This window comes from Nelumbo nucifera, chromosome 5, assembly GCF_055504915.1.
Source record: "Nelumbo nucifera cultivar China Antique chromosome 5, China Antique-T2T, whole genome shotgun sequence".
Lineage (NCBI taxonomy): Eukaryota > Viridiplantae > Streptophyta > Magnoliopsida > Proteales > Nelumbonaceae > Nelumbo > Nelumbo nucifera.
In genome coordinates, this window is record NC_142653.1 from 39,978,311 (window position 1) to 40,005,753 (window position 27,443).

Below are 27,443 nucleotides of genomic sequence, written 5' to 3' on the forward strand. Positions count from 1 at the left end.
GTAACCGCCATGCACATTGACCATCCTTCGGAACATTTGATACGTGGGCCAACTTCTAAGAAACCTAGGAGCGTCAGGATATGCATGTCAAATTTGTTAGTGAACACATCTCATAGGTCACAGCCTGGTCCCTAGTCAGGTTGGAAATCCCTCGAGGGATGTCACTCCTCGCGTTGAGGTCACTTCCTCCGGTGACGAGGTGCCACAGGCTAACATTGGACAAGGTGCTGCAAGCCGACCTAAGTTGTCGTCGAGGTCAAGGTCGCTAGGTCAGCATAAAGGCAGGTCGCCAGGTTGACGGTGAAGGCAGGTTGCCAAATCGGCGGTAAAGGCAGGTCGCCGGGTCGGGGTAAAGACGAGCTGCAATTTGGGACTCTAAATCATCACTTAGGTGGTGTCTAAGTGTCATTTAGCTATTCTAAGATGCCATCTGTCACAATGTCATTGGAGGGCCAAATCCGCCCTCATCACAAGCCTCCCAACCACCCAAGCACCCCAGGGTATTTCAGAATTGCATGTTCTAAAGTTGAAAACAGTCCCTAGGCCTCTTGTCAGAACTGCATGCCATTCCATCTAATGATATTACTCAAGTTTAAAAGGGGTTAGGGAATGATAGGTTAAGGCCCTTTTGGGAATCACCATGTCAAAGAAAACTCTAAGAAATTTGTACAGAAGCAACTCAGTAGATACAAAACTAGAATTATTCAATATTGAATAAAGGAGCCAATGGACTTATTGGAACCAAACAAGAGAAAGAAATTGAACTATAGTTGTCTTTGTGTAAGCTATTTCTGAAATAAAAACAGGGGAAGCAAGCCAAGCTAAGCTAAGTCCTAGAATTATGCCTAATTAAGGATGCTTTAGTCCAAGAGAGCATTAAACAATGGGTCATTCCCAAGTAAATCCTGCCCAAGGTCAGCAACTCTAATTTCTTTAAACCACAAATACTTGGCTAACTAGGTTCTAGTTTGCCCTCAGTAGTCCAAGCAAATCCCATGTCTCACTTTCCGTTCAACAGGTCTACTTTGTCTGCACCACCACAGACTTGGTCAAAGGAAGAAAAAACTCAACCTATATCAGTCATGGGTGGCATGGCTGAATCAAGTTAACTCACCTTAGGTGCTGAAACTTCAGTACTGGGGAGCAACCCTTAGGCCCAAAGCCAGAATTTAAGTAACTCAAAAGCTTTCAAGGATTCATTCCCTGCAATATACTCTAGTTCAAGCTCATCCATTTGTATACTTAATTACTATACGTCATTGAGCATTAAAGTTAACTTGTCGAAAGAGATTTTGATCTTAATTGATAAACTAAATTATTTGCCTTGACATATTAACATTTCATTATATTTGATTCTGTGCTTTTTTGTTAACTTGATTGCCTTGTAAGAGCCTTGTAAGAGTATGTGGTTTTGAATAATCATTTCAAAGTTGAGTCATTGCTTTCTAAGTGTCAAGAGGAGCCATTTGGGACTAGAGACTGAATTTAAATTCTAGATTTGAACTCCTATTGGCTTTCAACTTGGTCACCTTTGGGACAAGAAGGTTGCTTCACCGATTACATCATATTGACTAAATTTTATTTGTCTTTTTGCTGAATTAGACTGTGGAATAACATTGCCTGTGAAATCATGTTTTTCCTTCAGGATAAAGTCACCTTAGTCCATCTTAGAATTTGGGTTTAGTGAGATGGACTTTCTCTAAAGGACTGCTCTTGCAGACCAGTCCGAACTAAGTTTCATTCCTGGTTGTCTTAGTCTAATTTCTTGGTAGCAGCATTGGGGCATACCAAGTCTAATTTTGAGTAGAAGTTATGTTATCCTCCCTAGGAAGTCTAGAGCTCACCATCTAGTTGAGCTGCTGCTTTTTACATTTTAAGTTCGAATAATCTCCCTTGTTGAGAGGTTGTGCAAGACTTTAATGGATGCCCTTGGGCCCATAGAGAGCCTCTTAGGTTTCAAGCCAGTTGGTCTTTTAATCTCCCTTGGTGTGGTCATGAGTTATCACTGGGTTATATCTAGAATATGACAACTTGCTGTCTTTACGGGTAAGTCAAGATAAGGTCCAAGAATGATAAGGCAAGACTTCCAAGATTAGCAGGAATTCAAGACTCCAATCAAGATCCAACAAAGACTCCAAGAAGCATCAAGAAATCCAAGACTCCCAGATTCATGCAGAAGGAGAGCCAGGGAGATCGGACGGTGGAAGATCAAGCCCAAGAATGCCAAGAGGGTTCGATCTTATCAAGATAGCCCAAGAGGATCAAGATCAAGATCAATATTCATGTTCTTTCCTAGTTCTTTTACAATTTCTAAATGTATTATAAATACTGCTATTTTCCCAAAGTTATTCATCAATTCATACTTCATATTTTCAGAATTTCTTCAAGTTCTCTTCTTTGAGTTTTTGCCACCTTTTCTCTCTCCTAGAGAATTCGGTGTTCTTCGCTAGAAGCTAGCGATCGCCCAGTGCTTGCATAGCCAGCTCTAGTTTCCATTGCTTCCACACTGCGTCAGGTGGTATCAGAGGCAGAGGTGACTGAGCAACTGCGAACCTTGTTATGGGAGGTTGTCCCACGGAACCGGGAAAATCCACAGCAGATCGAAGGAGATGACCACGACAGACCACCCGTCGCTACTGCGTCCCGACGTCTAGTTCTTGACGACGACAGTGATGATGATTTCGACTTTGGTGGTGCTCCAGTTCTTCCCGACAACGATAGAAACGACAAAAATTGGCACAATCAAGGTAATTTCAATCCCCATAGGAATAATGATGAATTTAAATTCAAGGTAGATATTCCTACTTTTAGTAGAGATCTTGGCATAGAGGGACTTCTAGATTGAATCACAGAAGTCGATAGATTCTTTGAGTACATGGAGATACCAGAGGAACGAAGGGTAAACCAGGTAGATTTCTAATTAAAGGGAGGCACATCTATTTGGTGGGAACGCCTGAGAGAGACCCGGATTAGAGAAGGAAGGGGTCCTGTTCGAACCTGGAGGCGCATGAAACAATTAATCAAAAGTAGATTTTTACCCCCTGACTATGAACAATATATGTTTGAATCTTACTACAGCTGTACGCAGGGTTCACGTAGTGTTAATGAGTACACATCAAAATTTTTAAGATTAGCAGAAAGAAACCAGTTGTCTGAAAGTTATAACCAGCAGGCAGCCCGTTATCTAAGCGGGTTAAGACCGTCTATCAGGGACAAAATTGATCTACAAATGGTTCTTAGTGTGGAGGAAGCAAAGAACCTCACCTTGAAAGCAGAATTAATGTTCCAAGACAAGGCACGTAGTGATAATTACCGCCGGTACAGCGGGGGCGACAACAAACCGGCAACTATCGATAGGAACAAATCAGTTTCGGCAATGCAACCCTCTCACCCGGCAAGCACAAATAACGCCTACTACAGGAGGACATACTCGAGGTAATCCTTCCAACCCTCCTAAACCCAGTAACCCTTATGTAAGGCCTGCTTCTATTAAATGCTTTAAATGTAATGAGGTTGGGCATAGGTCCAGTGACCGTCCCGGGAGGAAGGCAGTTAATATGGTAGAAAGGGAGGAGGATGAAGATATTGAGGATGAGGTATACTTGGCCCTGATGGGGAGGATGAAGAGGGTCCATATGAACATGAGGAGAATACTTGTGTGGTCAGAAAATTAATGTTGTCCTAGAAAAATAAGGATACTTCTCAAAGGCATAGATTATTTCGTACTAGATGTACTGTCAAGGGAAAATTATTTAGTTTAATTATTGATAGTGATAGTTAGAAAAATATTATTTGTAGGGATGTCGTCCAATAATTACAGTTGATTCCTGAAAAACATCCCCACCCATACACAATTGGGTGGATCAAGGAAGGAGGCGGCGTACGAGTGGAAGAATGCTGCAAGGTACCTTTTTCGATTGGTAAGTACCATGATGAAGTATATTGTGATATTGTTGATATGGATGCTTGCCATATTTTGTTAGGCAGACCTTAGCAGTTTGATACAGATGCAAGGTACATGGGTAGGAAGAATACCTACCAACTTGAAAAAGAAGGTACACGTTATACTTTGTTACCCATAACTGAAAAAAAAAATATTACAAATGCTCCAAAAGCACATGAGAAAATTTTCCTTACCATTACCCATCATCATGCTGAATTTGTAAAAGAATGTAAGCATACTCGTGAGGTACATTTGTTAGTAGTAAAGGGAGAAAATGTTAATGATGAAAATAAAATTCCAGTGGAAGTGCAGGGACTACTTGATGAATTCCATGATGTAGTTCCAGAGGAATTACCAAATGGACTCCCTCCCATGAGAGGCATACAACACCATATTGATTTTGTTCCAGGTGCCAGTCTACCTAACCTCCCACATTACAGGATGAGTCCTAAGGAGAATGAAATCTTACGGCAAAAGGTAGAAGAATTATTGAAAAGGGACACATTCAAATCAGCATGAGTCCTTGCGCAGTACCTGCCTTATTAACACCTAAAAAGGATGACAGTTGGAGAACGTTTGTCGACAGCAGGGCCATTAACAAGATCACCATTGGGTACAAATTTCCTATTCCCAGGCTGGACGGCATGCTGGACCAGCTTAATGGAGCTATAGTTTTCTCAAAGATTGATCTCAGGAGTGGATATCATCAGATCAGGATCCGTCCCGGAGATGAATGAAAAACAGCCTTCAAGACTAGAGATGGCTTGTTCAAGTGGTTAGTCATTCCCTTTGGACTAACCAACGCACCCAACACATTCATGAGGCTGATGAACCAGGTATTGCGCCCCTTCATTGGTAAATTTGTGATAATCTATTTTGATGATATTTTGATATACAACAAATCTATCACTGAGCATGTAGGACATATTAGGGAGGTCCTGAAAACATTGAGGGAAAATAAATTATATGCTAATTTGAAGAAATGCATCTTTATGAATGATAATCTATTATTCCTGGGATTTATTATAAGCAAGGATGGTGTGAAAGTAGATTTAGAAAAAGTGAAAGCCATTAGAGAGTGGCCGACCCCATCCACTGTCACAGATGTCAGGCGTTTTCATGGGTTGGCAACCTTCTATAGGCGCTTTATTAAGAATTTTAGTAGTATCATGGCTCCCATGACTGAATGTTTGAAAAAAGGAAAATTTCAATGGGGAGAAGAACAAGAACAGGGTTTTGCTCTCATAAAAGAAAAGCTATGTACTGCTCCTGTTCTTGTCTTACCAAATTTTAATAAATTATTTGAAGTTGAATGTGATGCCAGTGGAGTTGGCAGAGGGGCTGTATTGTCCCAAGAAAAGAGACCCATTGCTTTCTTCAGTGAAAAATTACGTGAATCCAGAAGAAAGTGGTCTACTTATGACAATGAGTTTTATGCTTTGGTTAGAGCCCTGAAGACTTGGGAACACTATTTAATTGCAAAAGAATTTGTTCTCTACACTGACCATCTGGCCCTAAAATATCTTAGTGGGCAAATGCAATTAAGAAGTGATTTGCATGCTAGATGGTTTGCCTTCCTAGACAAGTTCCCATATAAAATTGTGTATAAGATATGATAGTAAAATAAAGTGGTTGATGCACTTAGCAGGCGTGTAGCTCTCATCAAGACCCTCAGTGTTGAGATTGTGGGTTTTGAGTGCGAAAATGTGTGAATAAGCAGCCAGCAGAGGAATTCTTTATTTATGATGGGTTCCTTATGAAAGGGCAACAGCTGTGTATCCCCTGCACCTCCCTCTGCGAAAAGATCATCAGGGATTTGCATGGGGGTAGATTAGCAGGACACTTGGGAAGGGATAAAACAGTAGAAGCAGTTAAGGGGCGATATTACTGGTCGAAATTAAGAAGAGACGTGTCTACCATTGTAAGCAGGTGCTATGTTTGTTAGACAGCTAAGGGACAAACCCAGAACACAGGTCTCTACATGCCCCTACCCGTTCCTACTACTATATGGGAAGACTTGTCTATGGATTTTGTGCTAGGCTTGCCAAAGACCCAAAGGAACATGGACTCCATCTTCGTGGTGGTTGATAGATTCTCAAAAATGGCTCACTTCCTCCCATACAAGAAAACAGCAGATGCATCCGCAACAGCCAAATTATTTTTCAGGGAGATTGTTCGCTTGCATGGGGTACCCAAGACCATCACGTCAGACCGTGACACACGGTTCCTCAATCACTTTTGGATGACCCTGTGGAGGTTGTTTGATTCATCACTTAATTTTAGCAATACTACCCATCCGCAGACAGATGGATAGACAGAAGTGGTAAACCGGACCTTAGGGAATGTAATTCGTAGCATATGTCGGGAGAGGCCAAAACAGTGGGATTTCGCCATAGCCCAGGCCGAATTCGCCTATAACAATACAGTGCACAGTTCTACAGGCAAATCCCCATTCTCCATCGTATACATGAAGGTCCCTAACCATGCACTGGATTTAGTGAAACTGCCTAGAGTACCCGACGCCAGTATCTCAGCAGAATAGATGGCAGAAAAAATATAGTCCGTCCAAGAGGCCGTGAAGCAGAAGCTTGAGCAATCCAACGCCAAGTACAAGATGGCTGCAGACAAGCAGCGATAGTCTCAAGTGTTTGATGTAGGTGATGAGGTTATGGTCTTCTTGAGGGAAAGAGCTCCCGTAGGTACCTACAACAAGTTGAAACCTCGGAAGTATGGTCCCCAATACTTTATTTGTTGAAATGGAGATGTGGGCATTAATGACCCAGATTTCCTATACCTTTTTTCCATACACCATTCTTCTGCACTTCCATTATTTACCGTGTGACAAATGTCCCATCACATGTGAAGTTTCACATGGATGAATACATCACTAAATGGAAGTGGAGGAGGAAGTTTAGGAAAACGGTGTAGGAGATGGAAACTCCTAGACAATTATCTCCCATCATCTTGAGATAATATAACATGATTCTCTAAGCTGTCATTCCCCATGGAGGTTTCGACTTGAAGGTCTGAGGAAGATTCAGCCAACAAATGCATAGTTTCTTCAGGGTTCTCTCTCATCCATGGGTGATTACCATCTCCTCGTCCTCTTAAGTAGTTTAAAGCTACAACAACTTTTCTCATTGTTGGTTTCTCTTCCCCGCTCAATCGTAAGCATTGTTCTGCAATCTCCGCAACTCCATGAAGCTGCGTACAATTTCCTCCATGCACCAATGAATCAGCCCTCGATTGGTTTGATCGATCATTCTAAAGTACCAGGAAATGGATCAGTATTGGGCTAGCAAGTTCAATTATTAATACAAAGCCTCTTTATTTGGCCTATCTTGTAAGTCACACTACTAGCTAGTTGTCAGCTTGTCGTGTGCAACCAATGCACCATGTTTTGTATAAACTCATATTGGTTTTCTTTGAATCACAATGCAAACTTTTAAAACATTTAGTTCATTTTGCCAAAATAAATAAAATAAAAGTTTTCTACCAAAGAAACCGGAAAAATGAAAAATTTCATTGGTTAGGAAAACGTGAGATTGTATCTTATTTATCTTGCTTTTAATAATTTATATTAATAATAAACTATTAAAATATGTAAGCCCCACATCTCATCTTGTAAGACTATATATGATTTTGAGCTTGACTTTGAGTTCATACTGAGTCCACTTAAAATATTATTAAGCAAGCTATATATAACATTGTTCATTAATTGACACTGACATATTGCTTAGTTTAACTAGTTACGTAAATTTTAAAACAAAAAATAATAATAACACAAAGTTGGCATTAAGTAATTAAATTGGGAACAGTTCTCTAATTCACATTCTGTTATTTTTTTAAAGCACATTTGGTTCATTTTGAATAAGTAAAGTTTTTCTTGTAGCGTTTTTATCAATTAATAACGTTATTGTGGTGCATCGTGTAACGTGAAAATGTTACATTAATTGTGGTGCATCGTGTACGTTACATTAATTGCAATGCATCGTGTAACGTGAAAACGTTAGATAATTGTGGTGCAAATGATAGTAGTAATGCGAAATTAAGTTTCGGTTTCTTTTTCTAAAGTTGTTTTGATGGTAGACGGTTATATAAGTCCATTATTTTAATTATTTCACTGCTCTCTTTTTGTTCATCACCATCTAAAATTGAGAGAAAAAGTGAGAGAAAAGTTATCTTGCTGAGTTGAGTTGGGGCATCAAGGTGGCCAGACGTGGCTTCAGCTTTGAGACAAAAATTATCTTGCTAAGTTGAATTTATCGTATTTACTTACTTTGAAACCAAAAAAACCAGAAGAACGTGAAATTTCTTTGGTTAGGAAAACTGAGATCGTCTCTTATCCTAGTTTTAATAAATTATTTTATTAAACCATTAAAATATGTAAGCCCCACATCTCATCTTGGTAAAACTTTTGAGCTTGATTTTGAGAGCATACTGAGTCCACGCAAAATATTATTGCGTGAAATATAAAAATCTCCCCTAAAGAGCATGGCCAAAAAACTTGAATGACCAATTCACTTCGGGGATCATTGAATTTATAGAGCTCAAGTTGGTAGGCAATTTTCGTACCTAAATTACTACCACCGATCATTGTTTTTTTTGGGGTATTTGGTGTTATGCATCATTAATAACTTTCTTTTGACCTCTTTTTCCTCGATGATGTATTTGGTTTGAAAGAAAAAATAGGAAAAAGAAGGAAATGTACAGAAACCTTTATAAATGTTGTATAGGTTTCTCTATATTTTCCTTCCTTTCTCTACATTTTCCTTCAAACAATACAAAGTACAAGTGTTTGATTGCAGGACTTGATCTTACGCCAACGGTGGAACAAACCAGTTAATAAAAATAGAGCTCAAGTTGGTAGGCAATTAATTGATAATTTTAATAATATTATTAGATAACTTATGAGTTAAGAACTTTATTGTGCATATGAATTCATTAAAAATGATAAAAATTAATGAAAATTTAAAATGCAAAACCCATTTTATTGCAAAAATTACTAAATACTAATGAAAAAATACCAACAATTAATTAAAAATCCAGAAAATTCTGAAATAACCTAAACATAAGTGCAATACTAAAAATATTGAAAATTAACAGTATTTTATATTAATAAGGGTATTTACTAAAAAGTACAATTAATAGTATTTTATTATAAAAAATACCAAAAATTATTAAAAAAATACCCAAGCCAGAAATTATTGAATTTAGTTGTATTTTTATTAACTATGGTATTCATTTAGTTATTTAATTTATTTTTACAGAGAGCAAATGCAAATTAACTTTGTAGTAACTAATATGCAAAAATAAATTCTGATATGTAAGCCCCACACATTAATTGAGATATGCACCATGCCTACACATTATCAGGGATAATGAGATTTGAAGTCTAATTGGGTATCAAAGTTTTGAAGTCTAATGATGACTTTAGTGGATATTATCATAAATTATATTTCTATAGTAATATTTATTATTAATAACTATTAAATAGTTATTATCATAAATTTATTAATAATATCATTTTAAATTAAATAAATAATAATATTTAGTATTAATATTTTTATAGTAATAAGAAGAATATTTAATAATATCATTTTTACTTCTTTTCTGATTTTATATTTATCAAATGCCACCACAATGAGCGGAAAAAAACTTTCAATCATTTAAAATTGTAAAATCGATTTGCATGGTGGATGATGAGTTCATACCTTGTTTTTTAAGAAAGTTTTCAATGTTTGGTGAGTAGGGGTGCAAGTCGGGCAGGCTAGGTTGGCTTTTAGCTCTACTTAGGCCCAACCCTATGAATTGGGCCTAAAGCCCGAGATCAAGCCCAAACTATTCAGCCTGAGTCCAAACCACACTAAAATTTGATGCACTTGGGTTAGCTCACACTAAAAATTGATATATCTATCTATCTATCTCTCTCTCTCTCTCTCTCTCTGTATATATATATATATATATATATAATGAAAATAAAATTAAAATAAGGGTAAATTGCTGAAACCCCCCCCCCCTCGTTTGATGAGTGCAATCACCTCCCCTGAACTTTCTAACATAGTTGCAAGTAGACCCCCTTTAATAGAATTCTCTAAAAAGAGGCATTAAAATGTCCAACATACCCATATTTGTATTCGTACTCCTTCCAAACTGAGCCTACAGGGAAAAGTTGTTGAATTTCAAGATTGCTTCTTAAAACATTCCTTTAAATATATATTAAAAATTGAGTTATATTTATTGTTGGAAACACAATATGGTTGGACATAAAAGGTGATCACTAATGACATAAAAACTAAAAAAGAACTGAAAAGAAGAACAACATAAAAAGATAACAATAAGGAAAAACACAACACTAATACTAACACTAACAGTGAACTGAAAAGAAGAACAACAAAGATAACAATAAGGGAAAACACAACACTAACACACTACTCTTCTCCTTCTGCGCTTAATTTATTTCCTAACACTAACACTAACACTGACACTGAACTGAAAAGAAGAACAACATAAGAAGATAACAATAAGCAAAAACACAACACTAAGACTACACTTCTCCTGCACTCACCTTTTTCATACACTATTCTTCTATGTATGCTTCCATTTACTATGTTGCAGATCATGTGTCATGACATGTGTGTTTCACATGAATGAATATTTACACACGTGGAAGGAGACACCTATATATATCAGATTGAATGGAAGTATAGGAGAAAATTGAAGAAAACGGTGGTATAGTAGATCCAAACTACTATAGCAAATTATCTCGCACCATCTAGGGATAATATAACTTGCTTCTTTAAGCTGTCAATTCCCCTGGTAGAACATTCAATTTGAGAGTCCAAAGAAGATTCAACCAACAAGTGCATAAATTCTTCATCATAGGTCTCTTTCACCCATGAGTGCTTACCAACTCCACGTCCTCGTAAGTAGTCTAACTCCACAACAACTTCTCTCATTGTTGGTCTCTCTTCCCCGCTCAATCGTAGGCATCGTTCTGCAATCTCCGCAACTCCTTGAAGTTGCGTACGATTTCCTCCGTGCATCACTTCATCATCTACGATCAAAGAGATGGTTCTGTTTCATTGACAAAACAAAATACTTTGCCATATTTTTCCGTTCTTCAAGCCTGTCATCAGAATAAATCTTTTTTCCTGTTAATAGCTCCACAAGGACTGTACCAAAGCTATAAACATCACTCTTGTCAGTTAACTGCCTTGTTTGCATATATTCTGGATCTATGTACCCAAAAGTTCCTTGTACAAGCGTAGATAATTGCATTTGATTCAGGGGGACCAATCTTGAAGCACCAAAATCTGATACTTTTGTAGTGAATTTATCATCTAAGAGTATGTTTGTACACTTGACATCTCCATGAATGATTGGCGGATCACCTGCTGAATGCAGATATGCAAGTGCTCCTGCAGTTTCTGCCGCTATTCTTAATCGATCCTCCCATGAGAACACAAACTTTTGTCTCCCATCGCCATGGATTCAGTGAAACAAGGTCCCCCTTGTAATAAACTCATAAACTAAAATCGGAACTGGGGTTTCTAAACAACAGCCTAATAGCTTCACCACATTTTCGTGTTTGAGACGAGCAAGAATGACAATCTCATTTATGAATTCCTTAATTTGGATCTTGTTTGTCTCTTTGGACATTTTAATGGCAATATCTCTCTCGTCTGGTAATGTCCCTTTGTAAACCGTGCCATAACCTCCTTTACCAACGATTCGGATCTCATTGTAATTGTTAGTTGCTTTTCTAAGTTCCTCTGAAGTAAATATCTTTAACTTTCTCTCACTATCGTCGCCATGCAAAGCAAGTAATCGTTTTAAAAATACACCTCCATTTTCTTGGAAGAATTTATGTTTGAGTTTACGTTTTTGAAGAACCCAGCAACTCCATCCAACACCAATGATAAGGAACAATAACACGCAGGATCCTCCAACTGCATATAAACAAACCAATTTACAGATAAGTAAAAATTATAATATTATTTTTATGTATAGGAATTAGGCATATATACTGATTAGGTCAAGCATGGAGCTTTTTTAAATGACAATCTAGACCAACAAAGAGGGGCCTATTAATTATCCATGCGTAGGGCTGTCAATGGACTGCATATTGATCCAATCCAATTTGGTCTGCTATGAATCCATTACAAATCGATCAGGTCTAATCCAATCTGATGAATACTTTGGGTCATTCTGGACTGGCCCAATTCAATGTTTGGACTGCTGAATCTATTTAAAATGGGTGTATTTTAGATTGGGTCTAAACCAAATTTGGTCCTTTGACACTTGTACTCTAGTTATATATATTCAGTCAGTGGACCAGATATTGCTTGTTCAGTCTGACCAAATTCAATATAAATCCATTACAAATGGACCAGATCCAATCCAATAAACACTTTGGACCATTAAGTCAGGACTGGTCTAATTCAATATGTCTTATTGGGTTGTCATTTAAATTGATTTTGATTCGAATTGGGTCGAACCCAAACCTAGTCCCATTGGCACCCCTAACCATGCGTTTCAATTAAAAGACAGACTATTTCAAAATGGAAACATTTTTCCTCCAACGTGGTGAATCAATAAGTCAAATTATTTTTCCAACAGATAAAATAGTCAAACCTATGACCTCCCAATCAAATAATAAAAATATAAGCATGGATAAAAATACGTAAAATGATTAGAAAATAGATTAACACCTTTAAAAATATACTAGTGGGGGGTGTGCGATGCATGGGATGGGACACTCCTCTTTGTCCTTTGCCCCAGCAAGTCAAGACACTCTCCTCCATCCCTACTCCAACCCTAGTGGTGGGGCAGGTTTGGGGTAAGGCACTCATTCCCCATTGGGGATAGGAAATCACCAAAATTTCCTCATCCTGAAACAACCATCTAAAATATCTAATTTATGGATATTTTACAAAGGATTATGGGTATTTGAAGGTAGGGGTAGAATCAAGCCAAACTGAACTGAATAACTAGCTATTTGATCTCATCTCGCCAAGGCGGTATGAGGCTTGAGCTCAGTTAGGTTACACCAAAATTTGGGACAGATTCAAAGAAAAATTGGGGCCTGCGAGATTAAAGGCCCAGGTTAGGTTGCACGTTAAAAAAGTCATATACAGTAGAAAGAGTCTTGGGTGTTGGACAAAGAGGAATTTACTTAGGGCTGGCTCAGGTGGGCCTGAAGACTTTGCGTTGGAGAGACCGTTTCTTATTTTGTGACGAAGCAATTTACAAAGCACAAGCCGAAATAGGCGAAATCAAAGGACATTACTTGAATGCTACTGCAGGTACATGTGAAGAAATGATAAAAATGGCTGTATTTGCCAGAGAATTGGGAGTTCCTATCATAATGCCCGGCTCTTCTAGGGGTTTGAGGGTGAGAGAGAAGGGGGGCTCTTCGTATCCTGATATGAGGGTGGTTGGACCTCTGGTAGACCCTACTACAACAAGTTTAGTAGATAAGAGTAGAGAAAGAATATTCAGGTAAGTAAGCTCACTAGGTCCTTTTTGATTGGCCAAGAGACTGCAAGAAAGGAATCCCAGATTTCTTACCCACATTCACAATTCAAGATAGCGATGTGTGGCTACAATTCATAGTGGATAGAGTGTGGGTAGAAACTAGAAAGTAGTGGGAAGGAAATCTGATTGTTCTTGGAAGCAGAGAAAGAAGGTGAATCTCAACCGTTTGGAAAAGTTTTGGTTAAGAGCAACAGGAGTGCAATAGCGAGCTGGAAGTGGAAGAAGATGTGAATGCGCATATATATAATCCATGATGACCACAAAACAACTGGTATTCTATATGCGTGGCTGGATGAGCATGGCCAGCAATGTGTTATGGTCAATAGATCCAAACTCCCTTGCTTGTGCTATCCTTCTCTCCTTCTTTGTTATCTTTCTTTTTTAAATAAAATTTTTATTTTACCAATAAGAGGTGATTCATTGGTGTATTAGTTGATTCGTTTCAGTAGTGATATGGAATTAATCGATTCTCGCAACAACTGATTTAGGGAAAAGGGAGGGCTATTAATGGTGCATGGAGAACTAAATATAAAAAAAAAGAAAACAAAATCACAGAAATATGTTTACCGCTGCAAGTGCTGGAAAAATATAATTAATATTACCTAAAGCAATCTCAATCACTCGGCTTTGGTTTTTAATGCAACCAGTACCAGATCCTCCCTTGAAGCCGTCTCCGTGAGTCCCCTTGGGGCACGAACATTTGTAACTTCCCACTGTATTTGTGCACACATGTGTGCAGTTATTGTCTTCCTTGCATTCATCAATGTCTACATGCAAAACCAGCCATGAATGGAAGTTATTAATTCTCAGTAGGGTGAAATGAATTGTGAAAACAACAAATTATTAAGAGAGGTCGCCATCATCACCTTGGCATCCTTGGGGTAGATAAGGGTTCCCTCGGTAACCTTGCTTACAGTGACAATTATAGCCGCCGTTGGGGTTGGAGGAATCGGAGCAATCGGTGTTGTCTCCACATGCGTAGCTCGTCCGATTCTTTATTGCATAGGTGCAGTTGTCGTCGGGGATTACCCAGTCCAGCACCACTGGAGTTACAGGGGCTCCGTCGTAACGGATCGGAAGCCTCTTCTTGGGGAGATCCATTAATAACTTTCCCCTGACCTCTTTTTCCTTAGGGCTGTGTTTGGTTTTAAGGAAAAAATAGGGAAAATAAGGAAAAGATATAGAAATTTGTACAAATGTTATATAGGTTTTCCTATATTTTCCTTCCTTCTCTACCTTTTCCTTCAAACCAAACAAAATACAAGTACTTAGTTGCAGGATTAGATTTTACGTCAATATTGGAACAAACCAGTTAATACACCAACGAATCAGCCCTTGATTGATTCGATCAATTCATTCTCAAATACCAGGAAATAGATCAATATTAGGATAGCAAGTTCAATTATTAATACAAAGCCTCTTTCTTTGGGCTAGCTATCTTGTAAGTCACACTACTAGCTAGTTGTCAGCTTGTCATGTGCAACCAATGCTTAATTGGGTATTTGGTGTTATGTATCATTAATAACTTTCCTGTGAGGCTGTATTTGGTTTGAAAGAAAAAATAGGAAAAAGAAGAAAAAGGTACAGAAATCTTTATAAATGTTATATAGATTTCCTTTCCCTATATTCCCCTTCCTTTCTCTACAAATCATGCAAACTACAAGTGTTTGATTGCTGGACTTGATTTTACGTCAACGGTGGAACAAACCAGTTAATACATCAATGAATCAGCCCTCGATTGGTACGAAAGATTATTAATACAAAGCCTCTTTCTTTGGGCTAGCTATCTTGTAAGTCACACTACTAGCTAGTTGTCAGCTTGTCCATTTTTTTTATATAAACTCAAATTGGTTTTCTTTGAATCACAGTGCAAGCTTTTAAAACATTTAGTTCATTTTACCAAAATAAATAAAATAAAAGTTTTTCTACCAAAGAAATCGGAAAAATGAAAAATTTCATTGGTTAGGAAAACGTGAGATTGTCTCTTAATTATCTTGCTTTTAATAATTTATATTAATAATAAACTATTAAAATATGTAAGCCCCACATCTCATCTTGTAAGACTATATATGATTTAAAATATTGTTTGATATTGATAAGCAAACTATATATAACATTGTTCATTAATTGACACTGACATATTGCTTAGTTTAACTAGTTACGTAAATTTTAAAACAAAAAATAATAATAACACAAAGTTAGCATTAAGTAATTAAATTGAGAACAGTTATCTAATTCACATTCGTTTTTTTTTAAGCACATTTGGTTCATTTTGCAATAAATAAATAAAAGTTTTCTACAAAGAAGCCAATGAATGTGAAATTTCTAACCAAACTGAGGTTTTATTTGTAATCATTTATATTTTATTAAATTATTAAAATATATAAGCCCCACATTTCATGGTGGTAACACTATCATTTTTAGCTTGACTTTAAGAGTTCGGACAAAATATAATTGGGTAAAATACAAAAACCTCCCCCGAATTTTTTAACAATCATAAAAACCTTATCTCTTTAATAAAAACCTCTCCTATACTTTTTAAAAAATATACAACTACCTCCCATTTTAGATAGAAAAGCCAACTTAATGTATTTGTTTATATAAATGCCTATTTTATCCTTATATTTATTAAAATACTCTTTAAGGCCTCAACACAATCTACGCCTTTGTCTCTGTCTTCGTTCCTTTCTAGCAACTCCAACTCATCCAATTTTAGACAGGATCCTTTGCGGATGCATGGCAACAGCCTCAACCTTGTTCATTTTTCCCCAAGGAGGAGGATAATTAAAGAATGATCCTTTAACATTTTAGTTCAAATTTTAGGGGGACCAAGAATCCATTTTATTACACTTCTGACCTTATCTCTACTTAGTAACTGATGGAGGACGATTTGACTCGACCCCTCGAGAGGATGCCACGTGGACCTGACTTAGCACGAGCAACAGCTCAGCACCACAGCCTGTCTACAACTAAGTAGTGAGCCCACAGAACCGCTCGCTACGACTGCAGCACGAGCTTGAAGTCCCCCGAGCTACCTAAAGAGAATACTCCATGACTATCCCAGTCCGCGAGCTAGGGCAACCAGCTCGCTCTCTGACACTTAGGCAAGAGGACTGCCCCAAAGGCAATCTCGACAAGGACCACCCCGAAAGACCCCCCAAGAGTTCTCTACGGAGCAACTTGCAACCAAGTAGCATGATATTCTCGGGAAGCTTCTATCTGACAAGACTGTATTCGTCAGACTGCGCCACGTCCCTGGACTGACGGTGCAATCCCTATCTTTTCGGTAGTCTGCACCCACATCTCTCTCGATAGATGGAGGCGTAACTATCCTCGCCAGACGTGTCACTCATCTGATTTGAGCAGTACCCTGCAATGATCACCTGCGCAGCCCTAGCCAGTAACGGCTAGGGTAGAGATCCAGTGGCGGTTACACCCAGCTCAGCAAGGAACACCCATATTTAAGAGCCCCCAGTCGGTGGGGAAGAGGTATCTTGAATTATCTTCACACTCTTATTGATCTAGCGCGACCTACGCTCTTAGCTTCCTTTACGTTATTCACTGTTCTAACTTGACCGTCGGAGTATTCCCATCGGGTAACCCCCTAGGAATTCTTCACCATCTTCTTCTCAGGTGTCGTCCGTCGCCAGCTAGGAGCCAACTCCTCGCCAGCTAGGAGCCAATTCTTCACCATCTTCTTCTCGTTGCGGGCTGCACTTCAGCGGCAGCTCGAACATCAGCTCCTGAAGCTGCCAGGGAAGAGCAGAATCCTCCGAATCGACTAATGACAAAAGACCGATCTTCTTCACGGAGGATGATGCGTGCGGTGTCCACTACCCCCACGATGATGCGCTTGTCATAAAGGTGAGGATCAACGATTTTGAAGTCAAGCGCGTCCTCGTTGACTCAGGTAGCTTGGCGGATATCCTCTTCAAGGCCGCATTCGACAAACTCCAATTGCAGGGAAGTGACTTGAAGCCCGCGAACACTCCCCTGGTAGGCATTAGTGGAGAAGAAGTCAGGCCCCTAGGGAGAATAACAATACCTTTGGAAGTTGGCACATGGCCCAACATAGTAAGGCTCAACCACGACTTCTTGGTGGTCGCAACTCCCTCCCCATACAATGCCATAATAGGCCGACCAATTACCCATGCCCTACGGGCAGTGGTCTCCACTTATTATTTGGCGATGAAGTTCCCTACAGACTTCGGAGTAGGGGTAGCGTGAGGCGACCAGCTTGAGTCTCTTAAATGTTATGTCGCCGCCCTCAAAGGGAAGACCAAGGTGGCCGACGACCTCGAATTGGAGCGACCTACGGAGCAAGGCGAGGAACGAGCTACGCCCACAGAAGAAACCATTGCCATTCCGACTTCAGTTGAGGACCAAACTCGGACACTTTAGATCGGTGCTTCAGTCCAAGAACCCCTGCGATCTCAACCGGTAAGTTTCTTACTTCAAAATTTGGATGTTTTTGCATGGTCCGCGACAGAAATGCCGGGCATAGACCCTAGTATTATAACTCACAGGCTTAACACTGACCCTGTAGTTAGGCCCGTTAGACAGAAGAAACGCAACTTAGCCCCGGAACGCTGGGAGGCGGTTGACGAAGAGGTCGGGAAGCTCCTCGCAACCAACTTCATAAGGGAAGTCCATTACCTGAGCTGGGTAGCCAACCCAGTTCTAGTAAAAAAGGCTAACGGTAAGTGGCGCATGTGCGTCGACTACACTGACCTGAACCGAGCTTGCCCAAAGGACTGCTTCCCACTCCCCAATATCGACCGACTGGTGGACACGACCTCAGGGCATGAGTTGCTGAGTTTTCTGGACGCCTATTCAGGCTACAACCAAATCAAGATGGACCCAGCGGATGAAGAAAAGACTGCCTTCATAACTGAAACTGGCCTGTACTGCTACAAGGTCATGCCCTTCGGGCGAAAGAATGTCGGGGTGACCTTTCAAAGACTTGTAAATAGATTATTTGAGCCATTGATTGGGCAGAAGATAGAATGCTATGTAGACGACATGGTCGTCAAAACCTATTTTTCACATAATTTAATACAAGACTTGCATTCTGTCTTTCAAATTCTATGCCAATTTAACATGAAGTTAAATCTGAACAAGTGTGTCTTCGGTGTCACCTCGAGAAAATTCCTAGTGTACATCGTCAATCGGTGCGGCATTGAGGCCAATCCGAACAAGATCAAGGCCATCCTAGACATGAGACCACCCAGAAAGTTGAAAGAGGTCCAAAGGCTCAATGGCCGAATAGCCGCCCTGAGCCGTTTCATGTCTAAATCGGCAGACCGCTGTCTACCCTTCTTCAAGGCAATTAAAAGCAAAGGGTTTGAATGGACCCAAGACTGCCAGCTCGCGTTTGATGAGCTCAAGAAATACCTCGCTAGTGTACCAATCCTCACCCGGCCCGAAGAGGGCGATGTTTTAGAGTTGTACCTCTCGGCAAGTGACGAAGTGGTCAGTCGGTACTAATAAAGGAAGTAAATCGGGTCCAACGGCCTATCTACTATGTTAGTAAAGTATTGCAGGGAGCCGAGACAAGACATCCAGAGATTGAAAAGCTGGCCTACACATTAATCATCGTAGATCGGAAGCTCCACCCGTACTTCCAAGCCCATACTGTTATTGTCCTCACCAACAAACCTCTGAGGCAAGTCTTGCTTAAGCCGAGGTCTCTAGTCGACTGACGAAATGGGCCGTTGAGCTCAGCGAGTATGACCTCCAGTATAGACCATGAACTGCTATTAAGGCCCAAGCCTTAGCAGATTTCGTTGTGGAATGCACTTTCAACTCCGAAGTCCCCAGGCCGGTCGAGGACGAGGCCCACAGTTCGGGCGAGCCCGTGGCTCCTAGGCCGATTAAGTCCGAGCACCATGAGGTCGCAGCCAGCGCGACATCTCTCCCAGTTAGGCCAAGTGCGAACTGTGATGGCTCATCGAACCAGTAGGGCAGTGGAGCCGAGATCGTTCCATACGGGCCAAACAGCGTGAAACTAGAGTACGCACTGTGCTTTGAGTTCGCGGCATCCAACAATGAAGCGGAATACGAGGCACTGCTAGCTGGGCTGGCCCTAGCCAAAGAAGCGGAAGCCAAATCTATCGTCATTTGCAACGATTCCCAACTCATAGTTAACCAAGTCACAGGCGAATACGAAGCTCGCGAACCGATTATGATTGCCTACTTAGCCAAAGTATAGTAGGCCCTGCTCAACTTGTAGTCATACTTCATCAGGCAAATCCCAAGGTCGGAGAACGCTGAGGCCGATGCCCTATCCTAGTTTGCTAGCACTAGTGGCAACACCATGAGGACCGTGTACGTAGAGGACTTGCCTCGGCCTAGCATTCTTGGGGGGCAGAGGAGGTCGCTCCTTTCGTTCAAGCAGAGTCGAGCTGGATTGACCTGCTCATGAGCTTCCTGCTACAAGGAACCCTTTTTGCGGATCGCAATGCAGCCAGAAGGGTAGAGCATCAGACGACCAAATACGTCATAATAGACAAATGGCTGTACCGAAGATCCTACATGCTCCCTTACCTGCACTGCTTGCGGCCTTCCGAAGCCGAGCTCGTACTCTACGACATTCATGAGGGTCTATGCGGCGGACACTTGGGAGGCAGGGTCCTCACCCAAAAAGCACTACGACAGGGGTACTATTGGCCAACAATAAGAGCGGACGCTATTGAGTTCGTCAGAAAGTGTGACAAGTGTCAGAAGCATGCCAATATCCGTCATTAGCCCGCTGCTGACCTCAAATATCTCACCAGCCCATGGCCTATCGCATAATGGGGTATTGACATACTCAGGCCATTCCCGCCAGCGACAGACCAGGGAAAGTTCTTAGTGGTAGTAGTGGATGACTTCACCAAGTGGGTAGAAGCTGAACCTTTCGTAACAATTATAGCCCGAAACGCCCAGAACTTCTTTTGGAAGAACATTGTGTGCCACTTCGGGTTACCTCGGGTACTAATTTCTGACAACGGCAAGCAGTTCGAGGACATTAAATTCTAGAACTGGTACAAGAACATGGGGATCCGGCAGAACTTTACCTCGGCCGCACACCCCCAGAAAAATGGGCAAGCAGAGGTCACCAACAGAGCTATCCTCCGTGGACTGAAGGCACGGTTAGACCGAGCTAAAGGACTGTGGGCAGACGAGCTACCCAATGTTCTATGGGCATACCGAACTACGGAGAAAACTGCCATAGGGGAGACTCCCTTCAACCTCACCTACGGCACCGAAGCAGTCATCCCAGTTGAAATCGAGGTTCCCTCGCTACGACTGGAAACATACGATGACAAGGCAAATGGAGACGAGCTGCGTACCAACCTCGACCTACTCGGCGAAGTAAGGGACCTCGCATATATCAGGACCACAGCTTACCAACAAAGAGTAGCTTGGTACTATAACATCAGGGTCAAGAAACGGAACCTCCGCGTTGGCGATCTGGTCCCTCGAAAAGTTATGGTACCAAAGCCTGGCGTTGGAAAGCTCGGGTCGATTTGGGAAGGACCTTACCAGGTGAAACGAGTTCTCGGGGAAGGAACATACGAGCTCAAGACCCTCGAGGCGAAAAAAGTACCCTGGGCATGGAATATTGTCAACTTAAGGCAATATTACCTGTAACTACTGAGTAGACCACGAGTCACTCCCAAAAGCCTAAGGGCCAAAATGGCGAGCTAACACGACATCGGCGCAATAAGACCCGGCCGCCTCTGCGGCATGGGCAAACTTCAAGGGCAGACCACAGGTCACCCCCTCAGCCTAAGGGCTAAAACGCTGAGCTGACCCAGACCTCGGCATTAAAAAAGACTTAGTCGCTTCAATGGTATAAGCAAGGTATGGGATAGCAGAGGCATAAGCAGCTCGGGTTTAAGTCCCACGAAGCATAGCTCGTCTCAGTACGTTGGTTGAACCAAGGAATAACCGACAAATGTATAGCTCGGATATGCATGGTACCATAGGGTTGCCTTAAAATGTCAAGAGATAGCCCGAGATAACGGCACCAAAAAATCCTACTCCTAGTAAATAGCTCTAACAACTCAAAGTGATGAAATCGCTTTAGTTAAGGTAAAAAAGCACACTATACTTAGAAGGAAAAAGGAATTTCATTACTATTCCAAAAAAAAGAGAGAAAAAAAAGGGGGGCACAGCCGCCCAGCAAAAGATCCTTTCAAGACCGGGTTTATGGCACCTGGGAATCATCAGAAATCCATCAGAAGAACAGAAAAATCGGAAGCTGCCAGCCTCAGGGGTCCACCTCCTCCACCTCGTCCTCGTCCTCCGGGGAGTCGGTCTCTTCCTCCTCTGCCTGATCCGTCGTCCCGGGAGGCAAGCCCTTCATGGTGATGCCGTCAAGGTTGAGCCCAGAAAACTTCTTTCGGACCAACTAGTGGCAGAGCTTGAACCCAAAATGGTACGAGCTCGCGCCATAGTGCACTTGAAGGTCATGATACTCCTAGGAATCCTTGAAGTCTCAGACTGCCCTCTCCCGCTCGGCCGCCACCCTGGCGTCAAAGTTCATAGTTCGGTCCCGAAGCGTAGACTCTAAGTCCCGAACCTATTGGCGAAGAAGCTCCCTCTCCACTATCACCCTCGATGACTCGTCCCTGTAGTGTGCGCTCTCCTCAGTTAGCCTAGCAATCTGGGCCTCCTGGTCTCGGACGAGTAGCTCCTGGGTCTCGCTCCCCTTGCGAGTATTCTGGAGCTCGCCCTGGAGCTTCTGAATGATGCCCCTCTGAGTACGAGCGTCGCCAGAGTGGATGTTCGTCTGGAGGGACATGGTGTGAATGGCGGTGTTTACCTGCCAACAGAAGACTAAGGTTAGGCAAAGGAAAGCAAAAACCGAAAGGAAAAAAGGAAGGACCACTTACCACCATGCAGTGAGAGGCGGTGAGCAAGGCGAGCTCTCCAGGCTCCATCTCCCCCCACCTGGGGACCTCCTCAGTACAGATGGCCCTTCGGCTCCTCCGCCTGGCCACAATGTAGTCATTGACGCCCTCTCAATTCCCCACCGGGAGCTGCGGGTAGGGGAACGGGTGGGAAGGACCAGGAAAGAACACCCCTTGCTGCGGGGGCTCGACCCCCTCAGGATGACTTCCACCGACACCTCCTTCAGATGGGGGTGGCGGAACCTCGGGCGGTGGAGAGACGAAGCCTGGCTCGGTAGACTCAAATTCGAAGCCCCCAAAGGTGGGAGTCTGGTCGGGGCGTGACCTCTTCGCCTGACGCTTTTGGTTGCTTGAAAGAAGGTGGCGTGCGTCAACTCCAAACATGATGGCTGCCAAAGAAAAACCACAAGGCTTCAGTTCGGTAAGAACTAAATAAATGTATGTACAATATTATTACAGAAGCACTACGCGACCTAAAGAGGCAACCTACCCGGGCTCAGGCCGGCCTGCATGAGCTTCTCCTCGGTCAAGTAGTCCGAACAGAGGAAGCATACCAATGCCCAGGACAACATCGTTTTTCGAGTTTCAAGGTCCAACTCGGCCCTGAAGTCCTGGATGGCTTCCCTCCAAGAAGTAGGGAAGGGCCACCCTTCGGGGTTGCAGACAAAAAAGTAGTCCCACTTCCAAGCAAGAATCTTATTCGGTAGCTCGTGTAAGAGCTTGTAGCCACGGCGGGGAGAGAGATAATAAAAACGTCTCTCCGGTGGAGCCCCAGGAGTGGCGTTCTTTATGCAGATAATGGAGGAGAAAATGTCAAGGGTCAAGGGGACACAATACTCGTAACACAAAGATATGGTCCCAACCATGTTCCAAATCGCGTTGGGGTGGAGCTGATTGATAGTGACGTTAAAATGGTTTAGCACCTCCACTATTAAGGGGTGCAGGGGGAGACGCAGGGCAGCCTCGAGCTATTCCTGGAAGATAACTACCTCACTAGGATCGTGCTCCCACAGGAAGTTACTAGTGGGAAGGCAGTAGACAAGGTCCCTCGGGAGGTGGAAGTGGTGGATTAGGGACCTGAGTCTCACCGCTGTCATAGAGGAGGGACCGAAGGTATCGGGCTCCCTCCCCTGGGAAGTAGATGCCCCGTCATCAAAGGTTTCCCGAGCCCCCGGGGCCTGCTCCCAAGCTCCCCCGGAGCTCGAGGGGGGGACGTCGTCCTGGTCATTGCCCCGAGAGAAAACATGGTGTGGATACCCAGACATGGTTGATAAGACTCACCAGGTAGAGCTGAACTAGAAAAGACGGTGCGGACGAAAGAGCTCGGATGGGCTAAGTGGATGCACAACCTCAGAATCCGAAGGCAACAAGTTAGCATGAAAGAAAATGAGGCTTGAAGGACCCTCCTATTTATAGCCGCTGTGCCTCCGAATCAACGGACCAGATTAAGACGATTTGACGGTTCGCAGCCAAGCTGACCGCACGACTTCTGAAATCGAAACGTGATTGGCCGCACGTCTCCCACGATTGAGGTGATGACGGTCGCACGACATCCGGAGTTAAGAGCCGCTTTGGCACGTGTTTCGGTATTCGAAAAGTTAGAAATCCCCTGACTCCTGCGTACGCATTTAATATGAACAGTCAATTAGGTTTGAATTTTGGTCAAATCATCCCGACACACTCCATGAACTCCTCACGCTAAGGTAGCGCTCTTAGCCCGAGGAGTGGGGGGCAATTGATGGAGGACGATTTGACCCAACCCCATGAGGGGATGCCACGTGGACCTGACTCAACACAAGCAACAACTCAGCACCACAACCTGACTACAACTAAGTAGTGAGCTCACAGAACAGCTCGCTACGTCGTAGCGAGCTGTAGGGGAGCTCGCTACAGCATGAGCTCGAGGTCCCCTGAGCTACCTAAAGGGAATACTCCACGACTACCCCAGCCCGCGAGCTAGGGCAACCAGCTCAATCTCTTACACTTAGGCAGGAGGACTTCCCCAAAGGCAATCTCGACAAGGACCACCCTAAAAGACCCCCAAGAGTTCGCTACGGAGCAGCTCGCGACCAAGTAGCATGATATTCTTGGGAAGATTCTATCTGACAAGGCCGTATTCGTCAGACTGCGCCACGTCCCTGGACTGATGGCACAGTCCCTATCTTTTCGGCAGTCTGCACCCACGTCTCTCTTTGCAGATGGAGGCGTACCTGTCCTCGCGAGACGTGTCACTCATCTGATTTGAGCAGTACCCTGCAATGATCACCTGCGCAGCCCTGGCCAGTAACTGCTAGGGCAGAGATCCAGTGGCGGTTACACCCAGCTCAGCAAGGAACACCCATATTTAAGAGCCCACAGTCGGTGGGGAAGAGGTATCTTGAATTATCTTCACACTCTTATTGATCTAGCGCGACCTACGCTCTTAGCTTCCTTTACGTTATTCTCTGTTCTAAATTGACCGTCGGAGTATTCCCACCGGGTAACCCCCCGGGAATTCTTCACCATCTTCTTCTCAGGTGTCGTCCATCACTAGTTAGGAGCCAACTCCTCGCCAGCTAGGAGTGTCCGGATCGCGCTACATCAGTAATCATATATAAATATTGATTTAACAAAAAGTTTAGGGGGGCAATAAGGACCCCCCAATATACTTGGCTCCGCCCTTGATAAAATAGGCCATCTTCTAAGGCTTGGTGTCAAGGTTTGTGGTTGCAATGGTTTGTCTTGTGCTCTCAATTACGTAAGTTTGAACTTCTTTAATTTCATTATGATGTTCTAAAATTTGATGAAACATTTGCCTTTTTTATATTTATATGACTGATGGATTACTTGAAATGTATGAAAGTTGCTTGGAGTGTAGAGGGGCTTTAGATTTTCATTACTACCAACCAGAAGCAAAGATGATCCTAGATTACAAATCATTTGATCTCTAAAAATTCTAGTCAGTTGCTTCTGTTTAATTACTACAATGGTGGATTCTGTATCATTGCCAATCCACTAAGACAAGACGCACTAAGGAGCCGCTAAAATTGATTTTGTTCATGAGAAAAGCCATGGGTAATCGATGGACATGGAAAACTAAAGACAATGGGGCAAAGTTGGCATTAAGTAAATTGAGAACAGTTCTATAACACATTCATTTTTTTTTAAAGCAAGATTGGTTTGTTTTGCTTTCTTTGTGCTCACATTGTTTGGTTTGCTTTTTTCTTTGTTGTTCTAAGTGATCTTCTCTTGCAGGACATCTTCCCTATGAATGCAATATTTGACTAGCTTACCTAGATGTTGATTGAGATGAATGTGGAGAATAAAAGGTTGAAGGCTGAGGTAGAGGTTCATAAGACCAAGAATAAAAAGCTAAAAGTTGAGGCAAAGGTGAATATAGAAAGGGATTGGATGGAAAAGAAGAAAGTTAGGGTGGTTGATCAAAACGTGGTCGATCGTAACTTTATATAAGGTACCAAAGGACTATCAGGAAGTCCTAAATGCGTGGGAACATTCTAAACCAATATAAGTCTTATAAATGTCCAGTTTAAGGAGTAATACATAGAAACATACCAAAAACACATATAAAATAATAATGATCTATTTTCATTTAATGACAAAAGTTGAAATACATTAATCTCATTAGAGTTGAGGTCAAATGCAATCTAACAACTCCCACTAGTTCATACTAACCACATGTTCCTTAAATATTCTCTATATTAATGGCTTAGTCAATGAGTTTACCACATTCTTCGTTGATGGTACCTTTTAAATTTGGATGCCTCCTCTTTCAACTATCTGCTATAAAATATGATATACTTCCTTCTTATGTGTTTAAGCTTCAAATGGGCTTTCGAATCCTTGGCTTAAGTAATAGCTTAAGTGTTATCACACAATATTGGAATGAATAATATGATAAAATATACAACTCTTTAACTCTTAGATGAATTTTTTCATCCATATTATTTTCGTAGCAACCTTACTTGTGGTAATATACTTGGCCTCGGTCGTGGAATCTGTTGTAGACCTATTTGATACTCCTTCAACTAATTGCATAGGGTGACAACATAAAAATATATCTAAATGTAGCATTTTATCATTTGGATCTAGTTGAAATTAACATCAATATACCCAATAACTTATAGTAAACTACCATTAAAAACTAGATAATAGTCCTCAATTCTTCTCAAGTATTTAAGTATGTTTTCCACTATTGTCTAGTTCTCTTATACTAGGTTAGATAGATATGTACTTGTCACATTTACAACTTACATTATATCAGGTTAAATGCACAATATGGCATATATGATAGTCCATATGGTAGAAACATAGGGAATATTTCTCATGTCCTCAATATCATTAAGAGCCTTTGGTGGCATACCCTTAGAGTGTGACTTTGTGCTTGAAAGAGACAAATTCCTTCTTAGATTCATACATGTTCAACCTTTTAATGATCTTATCAAAGTATTTTTTGATTTATCTCTATAGAGTTGAAAACCAAAGATATAGAAGGCTTAATTTTTTAGGATTTTTCATGGAGAACTATTATAAAAATAATATTTCACCAAAGACAATATTCTTTTATCATTTCCAATGAGCAAGATTTCAGCTACATAAAGTACTAGTAAGACAACCTTTTCTCCCACTATCTTTTTATAAACTTAAAATTCATCCGGATTTTGCTCATAGTCGAAGTATTTGATAATTGAATCCAACTAAATGTTCTCACATCTAGAAGCTCTATTTAGCTTATGCACCATATGTTGTTGATCTTTAGCAATAAAACTTTTTGCTTGTTGCATATAGATATATCTTGTAAGATTCCCATTTAAGAATGCATTCTTAACATTCATTTGTTAAATCTCATACTCATAATGTACAACTATTGCCAACAATATCTTGATAGACTTTAGCATGGCTACAAGTAAGAATGCTTTCTTATAAACAATTCTCTCTTTCTAGGTATAACCCTTTACTATAAGCTGAATTTTGTATGTTTCAATCTTTCTATTAAGATCCATTTATAATCAATTGCTTTTACTGCATGGATAATTTACAATAGCCTAAACTTTGTTGGTTTT

The 27,443-nt window shown here is 41.5% G+C and overlaps 1 pseudogene; it reads right to left on the reverse strand.

The window, feature by feature from the left end:
- Positions 1–10,996: 10,996 nt before the first annotated feature.
- On the reverse strand, positions 10,997–12,153 carry LOC104587572 (wall-associated receptor kinase-like 2 pseudogene; annotated as a pseudogene).
- Positions 12,154–27,443: the final 15,290 nt, after the last annotated feature.